The sequence below is a fragment of the Thunnus thynnus genome, chromosome 1 (assembly GCF_963924715.1).
Source record: "Thunnus thynnus chromosome 1, fThuThy2.1, whole genome shotgun sequence".
Taxonomy (NCBI): Eukaryota; Metazoa; Chordata; class Actinopteri; order Scombriformes; family Scombridae; genus Thunnus; species Thunnus thynnus.
In genome coordinates, this window is record NC_089517.1 from 18,637,078 (window position 1) to 18,652,698 (window position 15,621).

Consider the following 15,621-nt stretch of genomic DNA (forward strand, 5'->3'; position numbering starts at 1 on the left):
TTGGGATCAGGCTAAGGGCAGGGCTGGTGACGGGAGCAAAATGCATACACAATTAATTCCTTAGAGCTGAGGACTTCAAGTCATGTCACAGTGCTAAAGCTGTCAGGCTTTTATTGGAAAAGAGGCAATATTTCCATCAGTTTAACAGAAAAATAAATGAATTGAATCAACTGAAAGCAGCAAGGGAGGTTTTCATAATGTCTTTGCACTCTCAGAGAAGAACGCCTCATGCAACAGGGTTCCTTCATCCAATTAGACCTCCACTGGCTGGCTCACACCAGCCTCGCTCTGCTCAACATTCCACCTTATCTCTGCCTTTTTATCCCTTTTATCAACAAAGTGACTGCACTTTACTTTGGCATATAGGTAAAGCTACCAAACCCTCCTAGAGAGATGGACTAATTATGTTATGAGAGTCATACTGTGCAGCTCTGAATAGCCTGCTACACATCCACCAGTGGTGGTTGATCCTTATGTTGAAATGATGTGAGTGGATGTTCAGTATTAAACCATATTGCAACAGAAACGTGACATAAATGTATTTTATAATAATGAAATCTGGCCCTCTAGCTTTAAAGACGTATGACTATATTAGCAGTTTCTCTATTCCCAGAAGGCCTCGGCTCTCTGTCCAAATACGATGTATCTGCACCTAACTGGACACTGTGGGGCTCATCACAGAGTTATTTGTTAATCAGCACAGCAGCACACTTCTCTCACAGATAACACAGGCAGAAAACCATAATCATATGAGAGTGCGGGAGGGAGAGAGGCAGAGGGGCTTCACAGGCAAGGTAATTACATTTGCATTCGTATACATAGTGACAGCAAATGTGCGGCTGTTTTTGTCTGCATGAGAACCGGTTACTTTTATTGAAATGTGTAGCAATTTCCTTTTTTTCCAATAGTGATGGGTCTATTACCAATGCCTAGGAGACTAACTAGATCAAAGGCAAGAAGTGTAGACAGTATAGCTCTATCTACACTGCCCTGAGCTTTGAATGTAGACATAAGCTACAGAACTGCTGCCGTTATTGCTTTTCTTGATGGTGTCACTGTTCCAATACAAAGAAAGTATCTGCAAGGATCAATTCTAAGAGGAAAACATTATAAACAACACCTCTCATTGATCAATTGTGAGACTGGTGACAACATACAGAAAATTATGAAATAAAACATTACCACTGATGAACAGCTTAAGCAAGCAAGATGGCGTCAGAAATGAAACAAACAATATCTAATGTGGTGAAAGAAAAATGATTCTGTCACTCAAAAATTTGACCTATTAAGTCGAATAAAGTTTCTTAAAGAGATGTACCTGTATAGTTTTTCATATTATTAATGTGTGCAGGGAGTCTGCCAGATCAGCCATAGAACGTTTCTAATGAGCATGCTCTGTGGGCCCAAAATGCAGGAGCCATGTTAACAACCCTGTCTCTCAGAAATTACATTTATATACTACTAATTTGTTTTGCCAAATATGTTTGGCAGGAAATGTAATTGCTGCCTCAACATGTGGCAACGTTTTTTCCAATGAAGGAAGCACTATATTTACTTTAGGCCTATGTACCGCATGCAACTTGTAAGGAAGTGGGTTGGGTGGGTGGTGGGTGTACATGGCACTGGACTTTGACACCACAGGCTGGGGGGGTGTGCATCCCGAGTCCCCACATGTGGTTAGATTTGGCAACAAAAGCACTTTGGTTAATTTTAGGAAAAGATTGTGGTTTCGGTTAAATGTTAAAATGGTAAACACATTATGTCTTGTGCTTCAACTTTTTCAATATTTAACCATGACCACGGTCTATTTAACCTTAGGTTGGTGCTGCAAGATCCTAAACATAACCATAAAATCCTCAAACATGCTTTAGTTGCTATGAGCAGATGTTGTATTACAAGAGTGGTTATTGTAGGTAAAACAAATAAAATACATTGTCAGTGATCATCTTACAAATATGTTAACATTTTGAAACTTGGCAGATACATTCATCAAAAAATGTCCTAATTATGTTAATCAAAAAAGTATCCTGGTGGTATTACATGTATCCAAAGGAACGTATTTGCTGTTAGTTGTATATAAATGTAATTTCTGGGAGGCAACTTTTCTGGTAAATAGCTTTCATTAGAATCAGTTGGGTCTCATTGTGGAATACGGCATCCAGTTCTCTTAATACATCCATGTTCGCAACAGGACCTTCGTGCTGTGCTTAATCCACTGAGCCGCCCCCTGTGCTCCCCCTGACCTTAATAAAAATTGCTTTTTGTTTGTGATCATACCAGAGGCAGTATTCCTCGATCCTTTTATATTTTCATCAATTGAACTTCTTCAGTGCTTACTCTTTAGTAAGTCTTGGTGCTTTGTGCCTTTTGTGTGCACAAGGCTGAATGATGAGTGGAAAAGGAGCGGGCACACAGAGAAAATAAAATGTTTGATTTGGGTGTTTTGGCCTTGTTAGCTCAGATGATTATGCACTTAACTGCTGTTTGTGTGTTCAAGGCCATGGCTTAATAGGTACCTGAAACACACTGCAGCTGTTATTGTAGACAGTGATTTGGGTGTTATGTACTACACAGGGGGTGGACACTATAACAGCAACACCAGTATAATATTATGCAATTAGGTACAACAACACCACAAACTACTAATTCATAAATGACACAATGTTGACAAAAATGGAACTTAATGACCTAAAAATAGAGGATTTATTGCTGAGATGTTTGCATCGTAATACAGCAAATAATACCGGTGTCGCTTTTGTGTTCACTCTTGACCAGAACTTATCTGATAGTTTTGGATGATTTTGTGAACATCAAACTAAACTTTCAAAATGTTTTCTAGCAAAATAGATCATAATAAGCAAAATTACTCCATTATTCTTTCAGTTATTCTCTAGCCCTGAAAACTAAGAGTTAAAATTAGATATGAATTTAGCTGAGGCCATTGTGGTTGGCTTCAAAGCTAAACTAACTTAGAAATATTATATTGTTTTCAGCTGAAGTGTAAGACGGAGCCTTAGGGCAGGTCTTTTATTCTTGCATTGCTGTTTTGATTAGATTTTATTTTTCAAAATTGCACAACTACTAGGCGCAGACTTTAGCACACAACTAGAATAACTAAAAGCAATATCCTTTGGAGTGCTGTTTTCTTTGTGTACTTATACCCACCTTCTCCATTATTTCTTGCTCTGTCTTCCATCTCTCCGTCGCTTTGTTGAACACCTAAATTAAAACAGGTGAAATATTGAAATCTGTTTCATGAATGATGCTGCTTGTTGCCTTTGATTTGTTCGGGCAATAATGAAACTCTTATCACCCCTGTGAGCTATTTGGTTGTGAAATTGCGGCACCACAAACCTGACACATTAGAAGCCATGATGTGTTTTGGAGGAGATATGCTGCATGTGTGAGTGTGTTGTCGTTCTGAGACTGCTTCTTTGAACACTGATAGTAAGAGACCTCAGCCTTGTTTCATGAGGTGAGTTCAACAGTGGGTTGAAGACTAACACAAGGTAATTACCATGATGGTTAACTGGATTGATCCCATTTTTTTTTCAACCAATCACATGCAACATCAACAGAGCACAGGCAGCATGTTTACATACGATGAAACTTTTGATCCCTGTGGGGAAATTAAATCAGTAATGGTGGAATAATTTTCTAAGCAGGGTGAAATGTATAAAATTAAATTATTTAACTGAAAATAAACATGGAAGCAATAGAAATAGTTGAAAAAACATTTTTTTTTAAAAACATTTAAAAAAAATAAAGACTATAATAGACCTGGTTGTGGCATTATACTGGCACTATAATACACTGCTGACATTTTCAACATGTTATGAATCTTCAATAGTGAATTTTGGTTCCTGAAAAACTAACAAGTTTCTGATATTCTTTTGATAAGACCAAAATATAATAAATAAATGAGCACCCCAAAATTATTTATTTTGAAGAGAAACTGCAGACTATGAATGTCAGAATATGTTAATCGCTGAGCATCATAATAGATTATTACATGGTGGTGTTGAATACTCAATTCTGATTGGTCAATTACGGCATTCTACCTTCTGTTATTTCTGAGTTACAGACCATTGCTAAGGACGCAGTTCTGATCATAGACTTCCAGTGTGTAGAATTTAGTGGCATCTAGCAGAACAGACTTAGCAGAAATGGAATATAATATTCATAAGTATGTTTTTATTAGTGTATAATCACCTGAAAATAAGAATCGTTGTGTTTTCATTACCTTAGAATGAGCCCTTTATTTCTACATAAGGAGCAGGTCCTCTTCCATGGAGGCTGCCATGTTGCACAACAATGTTTCTACATTGTTGTGCTACATTTGGGCTACATCTAGCCCAGAACAGACAAACCGAACACTGGCTCTAGAGAGGGCCTTTCGCATTTTTCACGAGTTTCACAGCCACTTTAGGTTCTCCTACACACTTTGAAGGGGAGGGGAGGTGTATTCATTTGGTTGCAATCTACAACCTCAACACTAGATGCCACTAAATCTTACACAGTGATCCTTTAATAATAATAATAATAATAATAGTAGTAGATAATAAAACTGTATGGTCAATTGACTACCTGCTGCTTGAGCTATAAAGCACTGACAGCACTTATCATAGAACTATTGCTGCAATATGTAACCATCCTTCTCTTTGTCACTTAAACCTGCAATAAGAGATTTTTTATCCACTTGGGGGAAGTGCAATAACAACAACAACAACATCACCTTACAAAATTGTTGTCTAACCTTTTAGCAAACAATTACTCATTAACACATCCAGCAGGAGCAACTCTGATTCATTTGGAGTCATGATTCTGGCCACCCGACAAATGTAATTCCAATATTCACTCTCCTTTTTGCTCTGTTTTAGTCACCACCAACTCCTGAGGGAAATGTCTGGCCCCTTAGCTGCTGTTCCACTCTGTTCATCAGCTAGCCATTAACTTTGTCTGTTTGCCGTTTGGTCCGATAAAAACAGCTGCCTGCTGCTGGTGACTTAATTTGACTTGTAGCGGACCTTTTTTTTGCACCATCCTATAATTAACCTGTTCCAAAGCCATACAGCCTCAGTTACCATGGTCAGCCATCCTGACCAAAAGCGAGCTATCTTCGTGAAAATACACTAAAAGCTATGCAGGGTTAAAGTTAAAGTTGGCTCATCGATGCAGTAATTCCACTTTTTGAGACAGGCCTCTGCTGAAAAACAAATAGCTGATTATAATAACTTTAAAATACAGCTTGCTGAAATGAAATATGGTTGTAATATTAGGTTAGCTCTTTTGTCTGTCGCGGGTGTATAACTTTAGTATTTGTATAACCAACAGTGCAGATCCGCAATGGAAATAAGCCTTCGGGCTTTATTGTGTTTTCATCCTCTGTGATTTTTAGTGTATGTAATAACTGCAGTGTAGCGTTATATGTGTTTTATAATCATTAAATAAATCCATTCATTCATTCATTCAGATGAAATAAAAACTTTCATTCATTTCATTTCTTCTTATTTCATTTCACTGTCTCACATTCAAATGTCTTTAAAGTAGTAAAAAACTAGTGAGGAGGACTGCTGGTGACTGGTGTGCATTTGTGTCTAAAACAGACACACATGCAGTATACAGTAGCATTGGTCTTCTACAGTTATATTGTCAAAAAGAAAGAGAAGTCTGAGTTGTGAGAATCACCCCTCATGGTTGATGGCTACAGAGAAAAAGAGGAAAAACTTTAAAGCTTGGGATTTGTGACATGATGTCCAGTGCATTCGTCCTAATCTGCTCTAATAGAATCCTGATTTCTTTCACTTAGAGATGGGAGTTGCTGTGATATAGTTCTCAGGCATCATTTGAGGCCATGGCCATCTCTGATAGGACAGAGAAATATCAGACAGGTATAAAGACTGTCTGCAGTTTTACAAAATGCTTACTGAGTTCTCTTTGATGCTTTGCAGTGAAAAATGAAAAGAGCTGTGAAATGGCTTTTTTCCAGTAGTTATTTGATTCTTTTAGTCTTGCTGAAATTTAAAAAAAAATATATTTTGAAAGCTGAAGGACTTAAGATGACTAATAATATTTATGCTTATAACACTTATAATGTATACAGGTAATAATGTCTACTATAAGTACATTTTATTTTATATGCATCAGAGATTAAATGATTAGTTAACTAACTGATAAGTCACTTGATAAAAAATAATCGATAAATCAATAATCGCTTAGTCATTTCAGTCTTGGCCCAAATGCCAAATATACCCTGGTTCAAGTTTCTCAAATTAGAGGATTTGAGGCTTTTCTTTGTTGATAGTAAGCTGTATATCTGGAGTGTTGTTCTGAAAAAAACATGCCATTAGGCTCTGGAAAATTATAATTACATTTTTTTTAACAATAATTGATTTATTGAGAATATAATCAGCACATTAATCAATAAAGAAAACAGTAGTTGCAGCACTAATATGTATTTACATAGTCAACCCTATCTCCTAGAAATTACGTTTATATACTTTGCAACAGCAAGTACGTTTGTAGGGAAACATAATGCTGCCCGAATTATATTTTCTGACAACAAAATGAGAAAATGTTGTCAATTAATGCATCTGGGAATCTGCAAAAATGTTGATACTGAGTGAAATGTTCAGTGATAACATAAATCATTGTAACAACAGCAATATTAAACTTTTTATGGTTATGTTTAGGAACTGACAGCACTTGGTCAAGGTTAAGGAAATATTCTGGTATTGGTTTAATACAGAAAAATGAGCACAGTGACTTGACTCACAACATGTCTATCAGCATTTAACTAAAACCACGATCTTTCACTACCCATCCACCCCGACCTCCCACCTATAACTGCAGTGCAATATTTAAGTGTAGCGCTGCATTCATTTGGAAAAACGTTGCTTGAAAACACAATCCAGGCAGCAATTACATTTGCCGATGCAACGTAATTGGAACAATAGTTTCATTGTATATTACAGAATTTCTAGGAGAAAGGGTTGCCTACGGAGTCACTTGGACCTTAAATGGTTGATGTCATGTAAAATTAAAGGCTGGATTGTGTACCACTCTGCACTGATGAAAAAAATGTCATCTGCTGACTTGCTGAACATTGTAATCACAAATGACTAAACACCCCTTTCTCTTACATATGTCTGTACTTCTTTTTCTATCATACAGTACATCAGGATGAGAGATGAATCAATATTTGAGATAGCTACTAAATTATGCATTTAAAAGGATGGTGAGCCATTTTGCACTGAGAGCTTCTACATGTAAAGCAGGGCCCTTTCATAGGACCTTCAATGGTTTTCGTGGTGTCATTGTGGTCCATTACAGTGAAATCAGACCATTTTGATAATGGGTTTCTATTAGTGACCTTGGATGAAAGAATCACAGATAATCTACATCTAAACTAATGTATTTTGTCCTTGCAAGGACAAAGAATTTGGTTTAGAAACTGGCACCTCCCCAAACAGAGGCATCCGTTCATCAGTGACATTCACACACAAACACACACACACACACACACACACACACACACACACACACACACACACACACACGTACATACAGTACATAGACACACTCACTGCAATGTCAGTAAACAGTGAGAGGCCAGCAAATCACCCTCTGACACCAGAGAAAGAGAGAGAGCCTAGTAACCTTGTAAAAGACAATCGCTGGGGCCACAAATTAAATGAAATGGCTAATAAAATTACTTGGCATACCGTCCACTTAATAAGAAACAGGCATGTCCCAACTTTAATGCTATTTACCCACCTGACTAAAGTATAACACCGATTTGGCACCTATGTCCAGATTGAACTGGAAAATGACTTGCTAATCTGTTTAGGTATTTGGAGTAATTGGGTCTGGTGCCAGTGAGGGGGATTTCCTTGACTGTTGAAAGTCTCTGCTAGTAGTCCATTCCCAGCTCCTTGGTATAATTACTCTGACAGAGCTGTGGCCACAGGGCCTGTGAGCAGGGCTGCTTTTTAAACTGTAAATTATGAAGGATTAGCATTTATGAATTTTAAATCAGGACTGTGGTAGGAGACACTAAAGCTGCTTAGTGATTGCAAACGGCAGCGTCTAAGCAGGCGGCTCTACACCCCTCACTCTCCAAGCTGTTCACTGTGTGCGTGTGTGTTTGTGTGTGTGTGTGTGTGTGTGTGTGTGTGGCTGTTTATTCAAATGTGGCTCCGCATAAACACAAAATGCTCAGACTGGACTCCCACTATTCGCTTAAAGCGAATAAGGATCTGACATCTTAACATCAGCCCCATCCCAGCCTATACTGCATGTATGTGTGTGTGTGTGTGTGTGCGCGTGTATTTGTGTGTGTGTAATGAAAAGTGTGGGTGTGTTTGCCAACTCATGCGGGGTGCATCTCCCCTGTCACTCCTTCTCAGGCTGGGGTTCTGCTCCTCACTAGCGTGTCACACTATGCAGAATATCCAATGGGTGATTATGTTAATGTGGGACTTGATCCATGTTAAATTATGCATAATGGATTGATGTGGCACAAAGTCATCAATTAGACGGATATCAGCACTAAAAAGTGTGACACAGCATAATATTCTTTCTTTCTGCTGTTTTTTGGTTTACAAAGAGGCAGTAAATGACAACTTCAGGACGTCTCACCCATACACACACACATGTATGGATCACCTCTGACATAAACTTGTGTGTGTTCAGTTACCTAGTCTTGCAGTGTGTGTATGTGCCTCTCAGTTTGTGTGTCCATCTGCCTGTGTCAGAGTTGACCTTGCTTTGTTTCAGATTTACAGTCATCATGCTCTTCAGTCGAGGTGTGAGTCCATGACTGGCATGTAGTGATATTCAGCTGTGGGTGAGGCTGTGGCACAGACATCACCAGAGGCCTCATATCACACCTCTAGGAGCTGTCTGCATCAGGGTCGCTGAGCCATGACCTCAAGCCTGCGGTGTTAACTGGTTTAGCCAGGTGGCAATAGCAGGGGGTGGAGGATTTGGTGGGTTGAGCATTAAAAACCCCTATGAGCTGATGAACCCCAGAGTATAGGACAACACCTTCTCCTCGCCGGGCTTTCACACACACACTCTTCTCCAAAAAAGCCAGCAACATTCTGATACCTTCAAATATAACACTGTGTTCACATGTTTCTCTGCTGTTTTACTGAACCGTTTCTGTCAACACAGTACCCACCCCCAAAACAATTCTACGAAGTTCTTTCCTGATATAAGTTTAAAATGCCCACAGAATTTGTCTAAATAGCATCCAAAGCCTCCCCGATCAGCAAGAGGACCAGGTTGAAATACAATATCCTTTTCTGGTCCTTAGTATTGGATGAAGCTAGATTGATATTTATATAATCACAGATTTACTGTATATTTACATATAATAATCACATACCATTACTAAGTCTTAAATAAATATTAAAGTCCACCTCCAATCGAGAATGTGCTTATTGTTACTATACTTTCACTGTGTAAAATGATGTATGTGCAGTTTGACACTAGAAGGTTGCTCTCACATTTATCTGCTGAAGGGGGAAAGTTTCTCTGTGCTCACTTTAAATGAGAGCATGATATATATTAGATTTATAGATTTTGTGACATAACAACTAGTTTTGGAGCAAATTACAGTCCAGTATGTAACTTACACAAGTTTGAAGTCGAAACTTGAAGCCTCCAGTGCACATACACTTTTCAATAAACAGATAAAATCAACATCTTGTGTCCAGATGATAAACTTTTGAAACATACAAGATTTTCATATTCAAGTAAATATAATTTTTATGTATGTAATTGCATGTCTTATGTCTTAAAACATGTCTGGAGGGGATACAAAAATACTTTCTTTATGTTGTGTAAATGTAATGAAAAAAAAAAGTTTAAAAGTTGCCCTCAACTTCTCAGTCCATTATTTATGCAAAGTATGATTATATCTAATGTCCGTGGGGAAATGATGACCTGAAGGGGGCGCTAGTCTGTAACTGTTTGTCATTAGTGCTCCGTTGAAGTGAATTACTTCCTGTCTCCATTAGGCCAACAATGCATAAAGATGTTGACCTGGCTTACATAGACAACCGCAAGTTGTCAGTGAACAAGTCCTCCAAACTAAAAGACAAAACAGATCATTTGTCATGAAACAAATGCTTTTTATGGTGAGGACAGTCTTTGTCAGTATGTCCTCTACTATGCTCCACTAATAGCTGTGATCTACTCTCAACAATCTTCTTCATTGTTGTGTTCTCAAAGAAAATTCTTAAGATTTCCTCTCTCTGCAGCCTTGGTGGACTCTTATCACAAAAGTATTGTGTAACAAGATGCGTCTCAATTTAAGATGTGTGCTTGAAATAATTCAAAAATATGAGTAAATGTGAAGTACCTCAGGGACATCTCAGAGAACATTTTATGAAACCTCAAGTGTTGGTTTTGCAGCTTTGCCCCAGCAAAGGATCCTCTCCTACACTCTGAGGCATAAGTGGACACATCTTATTGATTTTCTTTCAAGCCGGATTGCATTGATTGCTGTGAATATGGCAGACGAATCCAGCTGGTTGTGCGTCCACTGGGACAAAGTGGGGAGGCAGACAGGGAGCTGCAGCTGGGCGTGCCACAGCAGGGGGCCAGGCTTCATTACACCAACTAAGAGCCCACTCGCCTGACACAACCCCAACCCCCGACCCCCACCCTACACTCCCCATCCTCTACTTACCCCCAAATTAAACTGAGAGCTTTTTAATTATTTATCAATACCATGCACTCTTCATGGATCAATCAGTGTGAATGGTTTTTAAACATAATGAAGGATCCTGCTTCAATGAACTTGTGAAAATTGATCGCGATCTTTGCCATTATGCCTTAAGTAAAGATGAGCTGTGGTGACAGTGGTGGTGGTAATTTGGGGTTTAGGCAAAGATGAAGTGGAGCACCTAAGGAGCTCTCTCCTCCCTGAACAGAAGTGTGCTTCGGTAAAGGCAAACAGTATCTGTGCTGAGAAGTCAGCTCATCCTCTGTCATTAATCAAGCCCTTAAACAGGACACCTCATCTTATCATCACATCACACCATACTCATAGAAGAGGGCAGGCCTCTTCCTGGGGCCAGAAGCACCACACACCTCCTCAGAGGACACTTCTCGGAGCAAATTACACAGGTCCTCACCACTCCCAAGGTTTAGTAAAGCTTGATTCATTGTGCTTCTCAGGCCTCTGGATGAACCTAAGCAACCTTAACTTTCCCTCTCTGCCTCCATATTTCTTTCTGGGTGCATCATGTCAAGCAGAGTGAGGAGCTATTCCATCTGGAGTTATTAGCCAGAGACACACAATGCAATCTAATTTCATACCACCACATTCAATCACTATGAATTCAGTGTCGCAGGGGCAGTAAATAAGACATGGGGTGCAGGTATTTCAAAATGAATTAATGCTTGGAGACGAATTTCTGTACCTGAATTTTATGAAATTAGAAAAATATCACCTGTCGTTCTCTTACATTTCTGTCCATTCAAGAGCTGCGAGTAAACATGCTGATATTGAATTCAGAAGATTGTTTGTGAGGGAACAAGCCAACATAAAGCAGGACAGTATAATGAGATTCTTATTTCATCCTTTTTTCTGGTGGGGGTGGAATTGGATTATAGGGGACTTATTTGTATGTGATATTGAGCACTGCAAAATAAATTCACACCTATTCAAATTGAAATCAGACCTAGGTGCATCAGATAATCCTTTTTAAGATAGTATGAACTGACAGTCCAAGCCCACACACTGGAAAAAATAATCTATCCCTAACAAAACAGATATATAGCCTACCTTGCCAAAAGCATTCTGAGATTTTTTACAAATATTTACCAGTCAAGTATGTGCTTGATTTTTCTTTCTCCTGGAGGCATAAACAGTAGCATCCATATTCATAGGGAATTTGAGCCTGTCTCCCAATCATCATGTCACAAAGAGTCTTAGCAAAAGCGCCTTCCCAATAGCTCAGTTTGTCGCTGGATCAGGAAACCTGATTTTGTTTTGAATCCCGGAGCCTTTTGAGACGTCAGGCTGTATCAGGGAAGAAGCCTGTGATGGCTGCAGTTATACAGCATGGCGGCTCCAGCTGCTCATGAATCTTTTTGAAATGGCTTATTTCTGAGGGAGTGTTGAGACGTAAGCCTGAAAGAAGGACAAGGTTTAGTGTGAAGATGAGCAGTGGGTAGCTGCTGCGAGGATGTGATGTGCTGGTGGTGGTGTCAGTGGTTGTGGTGAGACTGTGAGAGGCTCTAATGTGAGAAGGGATGAAGCAGAGACACAGAAAGAGAGAGGGTGGTGTTGGTACTGGTGATGGGCGGGTGGGTGTAATGCAACCTTGACATGAACCCAAACTACATGTGAGCTTCAGACGCATTTCTCCTGATGCTGCCGGCATTCATATGAGCAGCTTAGTGCTTTATCTCCCTACTGGCTGAAAGCAAGTGGGCCTGCATGATGTCCACTCTGAGGGCTGTGTGCATTATAAGCCTGTGGGTCAAGTGGTGTGAGGCCATGTCTGTTTCACTGAACTCTGAGCTAATGAAGACTCTCTCAGTGTGTACTTCTTCCTTCATCTCCACCCTCTGTGTCCTGCTGGAGCATTAGACGCATACAGATGGAACAACAGAGTGATACTGGGAGCAAGTGTGGATTGTGAACACCAGGCAGGCCCTTCATGATAGAGTCATCTTTCTATTCCTTGTGCTTCCGTGCAAAACCTTTGTACATTATGCAGTGTGTTGAATTTTTCAGACCAGCCCAACACCTATTATTTGTCCACAAAGAGCAAGCCTCTAAACACAGGCAGGAGGTTGTTGTCCGAGAGTTTAAACATCACAGCCTTCACCTTTATTAATATTTCAGTTTCTATGTGTCTATTACAGGTCCTCCCAGTTCTCAACCTAATTCTGTCCTCATTTTCATTTCTTTTTTTCCTTTCTGTCTCTTTCTGTTTATCTGTCTGTCTCTTTTCCTCTCTCTATCAGCAACACTTCCTCCTAAAAATTACATTTGTATACAGCTAATTTGCGCAGGACACATAAAGCTCCCTGGATGATGAAACATTTATTTTGAATATATCTTATAAGTGTTCACTGTCAACTCATCATGTTTATACTAAACATATCTACAAAATGTTCACTGTCTCTACAACCTACATTCCTGGTGCCTAAAGCATGATTCATGTTTTAACATTGTGATCTAGGTTAAACATGTTGAAGCATGAGATGGGATGCCTTTTGATGTGTTTTTGTAGCCAACATGTGATACACAGGCCTTGAACCCAAGTCTCCAGTGTCTTGTGTTATGACTTATTTGTAGTATATGAAAATCACACCTCTTGGATTATAGAAAAAGTTGCCAGCAAACATTATCATTACACAATTACATTTACTCCAAAATGTATTTGGTAAAGCAAATTAGTCGTATATAAATGTATTTTTTAAGCAACAGAGTGCTTTCACACACAAGCATACATTAACACAACTATAGACTGTATATAAAGATAGATGTAGTGAGGTGTGACATCACCCATTGATTTGCATTGGAGCCAGTTTGAAGCCCAGACTTGCTGCTTATGGTTTGTGCCATCTTTCCCGTTTTGGAACCAGGACCTTCCAAATAAGGAGATTGGGGTGTTGCCTTTCACACTCTGGACTGGAACAAAGCGAATGCTAACTTATTGGGAACACTGACCAGTGCACACTTGGACTAACGTTAGCTACTTTAGCTAAATTGTGCTAACAGGGCCAGTATTGTAATCAAGTAACATTAAACTTACTGAAATATTGTGACAAAAGCAGAAGAGAGCAGCAGGAGAGCAAACTGTCAATAACAACTATTAATCAACACCCACACAGCAGCACACTCATTAGGGGGCCTGAATTTAGCATTTGAGACCATAATGACTCATTGAAAAAAATGATTAACTCAGTATTTCTAGAGAGAAGTTCACGCTTTTTGAGTGGGAGTCAGTTCGACCCAGGTGTAGGTGCAACAGCTTAAAAGGCTATCAGAAATTATCAATGTTTACATTAAATAATAGAATTTGCATTAAATTCACCTCAGGGCACCACTCTTCAAAATGGGAAAATTGATAGCCAATTAATTAATTTAGTCGCATCAAATATACTAAACCATCAGTTTGGAACTCTGATTAATAATTAACTTTTTTATAACTACAACTAGTAAAGGTTGAAGGGTTTTGAAGAGTAGAGGTATGGCGCATTCACTCTTGTGCAACATTAAATAGACCAGCGTGTATATTTAAAAGCATTTATTTAAAAGATAACAAGGGTAAGAACACACAATATTGAAAGAAACAGACAAAACAAAATGGCAGACTCAGATCCAAGATGGTGGATGAAAAGACAAGGTTAGTTTGCATGCAAGACATGATAGTTACCAGATGCAACTCCAGTCGTATGAATACGTGTGTGAAGAGTAACTTACATCAACTTAGCCGTGTGGTTGTCTAATAACCTAACTATGAAAAGACATCACAGCAATAAAGCTCAGCGAATAATGTTAAACCAAATCAATACATGTACATTGACGAAAGTTAAACAGTCCTGTGCTCAGCCGTGTGCCATTACACTGTGCTATGCCCAGTTAACTTTACCAGTGAATGAAGGGAGAGAGGCTCTTCGGCATTCTGCTCTGTTAGCTGGCGATTCCGTCAGTTGCGGTTGAGCCAGGCTGGGAAGAGTTGTGGTTCCAGTGTCAAATGATGCGGTCTTTGCTGTGCAGTCAGTGGTGCCATCGTGCAGGTCAGGGGAAACAGGTCCTTCCTTTAGTGGCTCCTGTGGTTTGTAAAGTTAGCTGGCAGCCTTTGTTTTGTAGCCTCTGGCGCTAAATAAACTTGTTTGCTCTCAGTTAGCGGTGCATACTTAGCTAACCAGGGATCTTAGGCAGGCTCTTGTGTCACTGCCATGAAGAAAGTAGTTCAGTGCATCTGCTCCAAGCAGACTACATGGAGGTCAGAGAGCCATCAGATAAGAGTGTGGGCAGAGAAAAGAGAAGAGAACAAAGGGGAAGCTGGGGCTTTGTTGGCCTGGTCAGCATTGTCCATGGGGATATCAGGTTACAGCTACAGGAAGTGAGAAGAGGTGCGACTGCCTACGTTTTACAGTAAAGGCATGGTATAGAAAGCTAGAATAAAATAAGGGGATGGAAGCAACATCCATATGGATAAAGTCAAATACAGACAGTGGGAGACAGAGAGAGAATGAGTTCATCACATCAGAAAGAGGGCGACAATTGTAATCCTCTGGAGCCCCCTACTCAAACCTTGTTCCATCTCCCAGTTTGAAATAGCCAACAAACACTTTGAGGAGTCCACATCGACAGAGAAAAAGTTATTTGGGTTGTAATGAATGACCTTTCCATGAAGCAGCAAACATGCATTTTTATGCCAGGGCATAAATAGCTGAGCTACATAACAATTAAGGTAACCTTTCTGTTTGAATAAGAGGCAATTGCTCAGAGAACTGAAATAACATGAATGATGAATTATTTTTGTAACCCAGTGCGCAGACGGTGAAGAAGAAGGAACAATGAAGTGGGGGAGGGAGAAGTAGTGTCTTGTCTCAATTGTAAATCCCAGTTATAATGCCTCG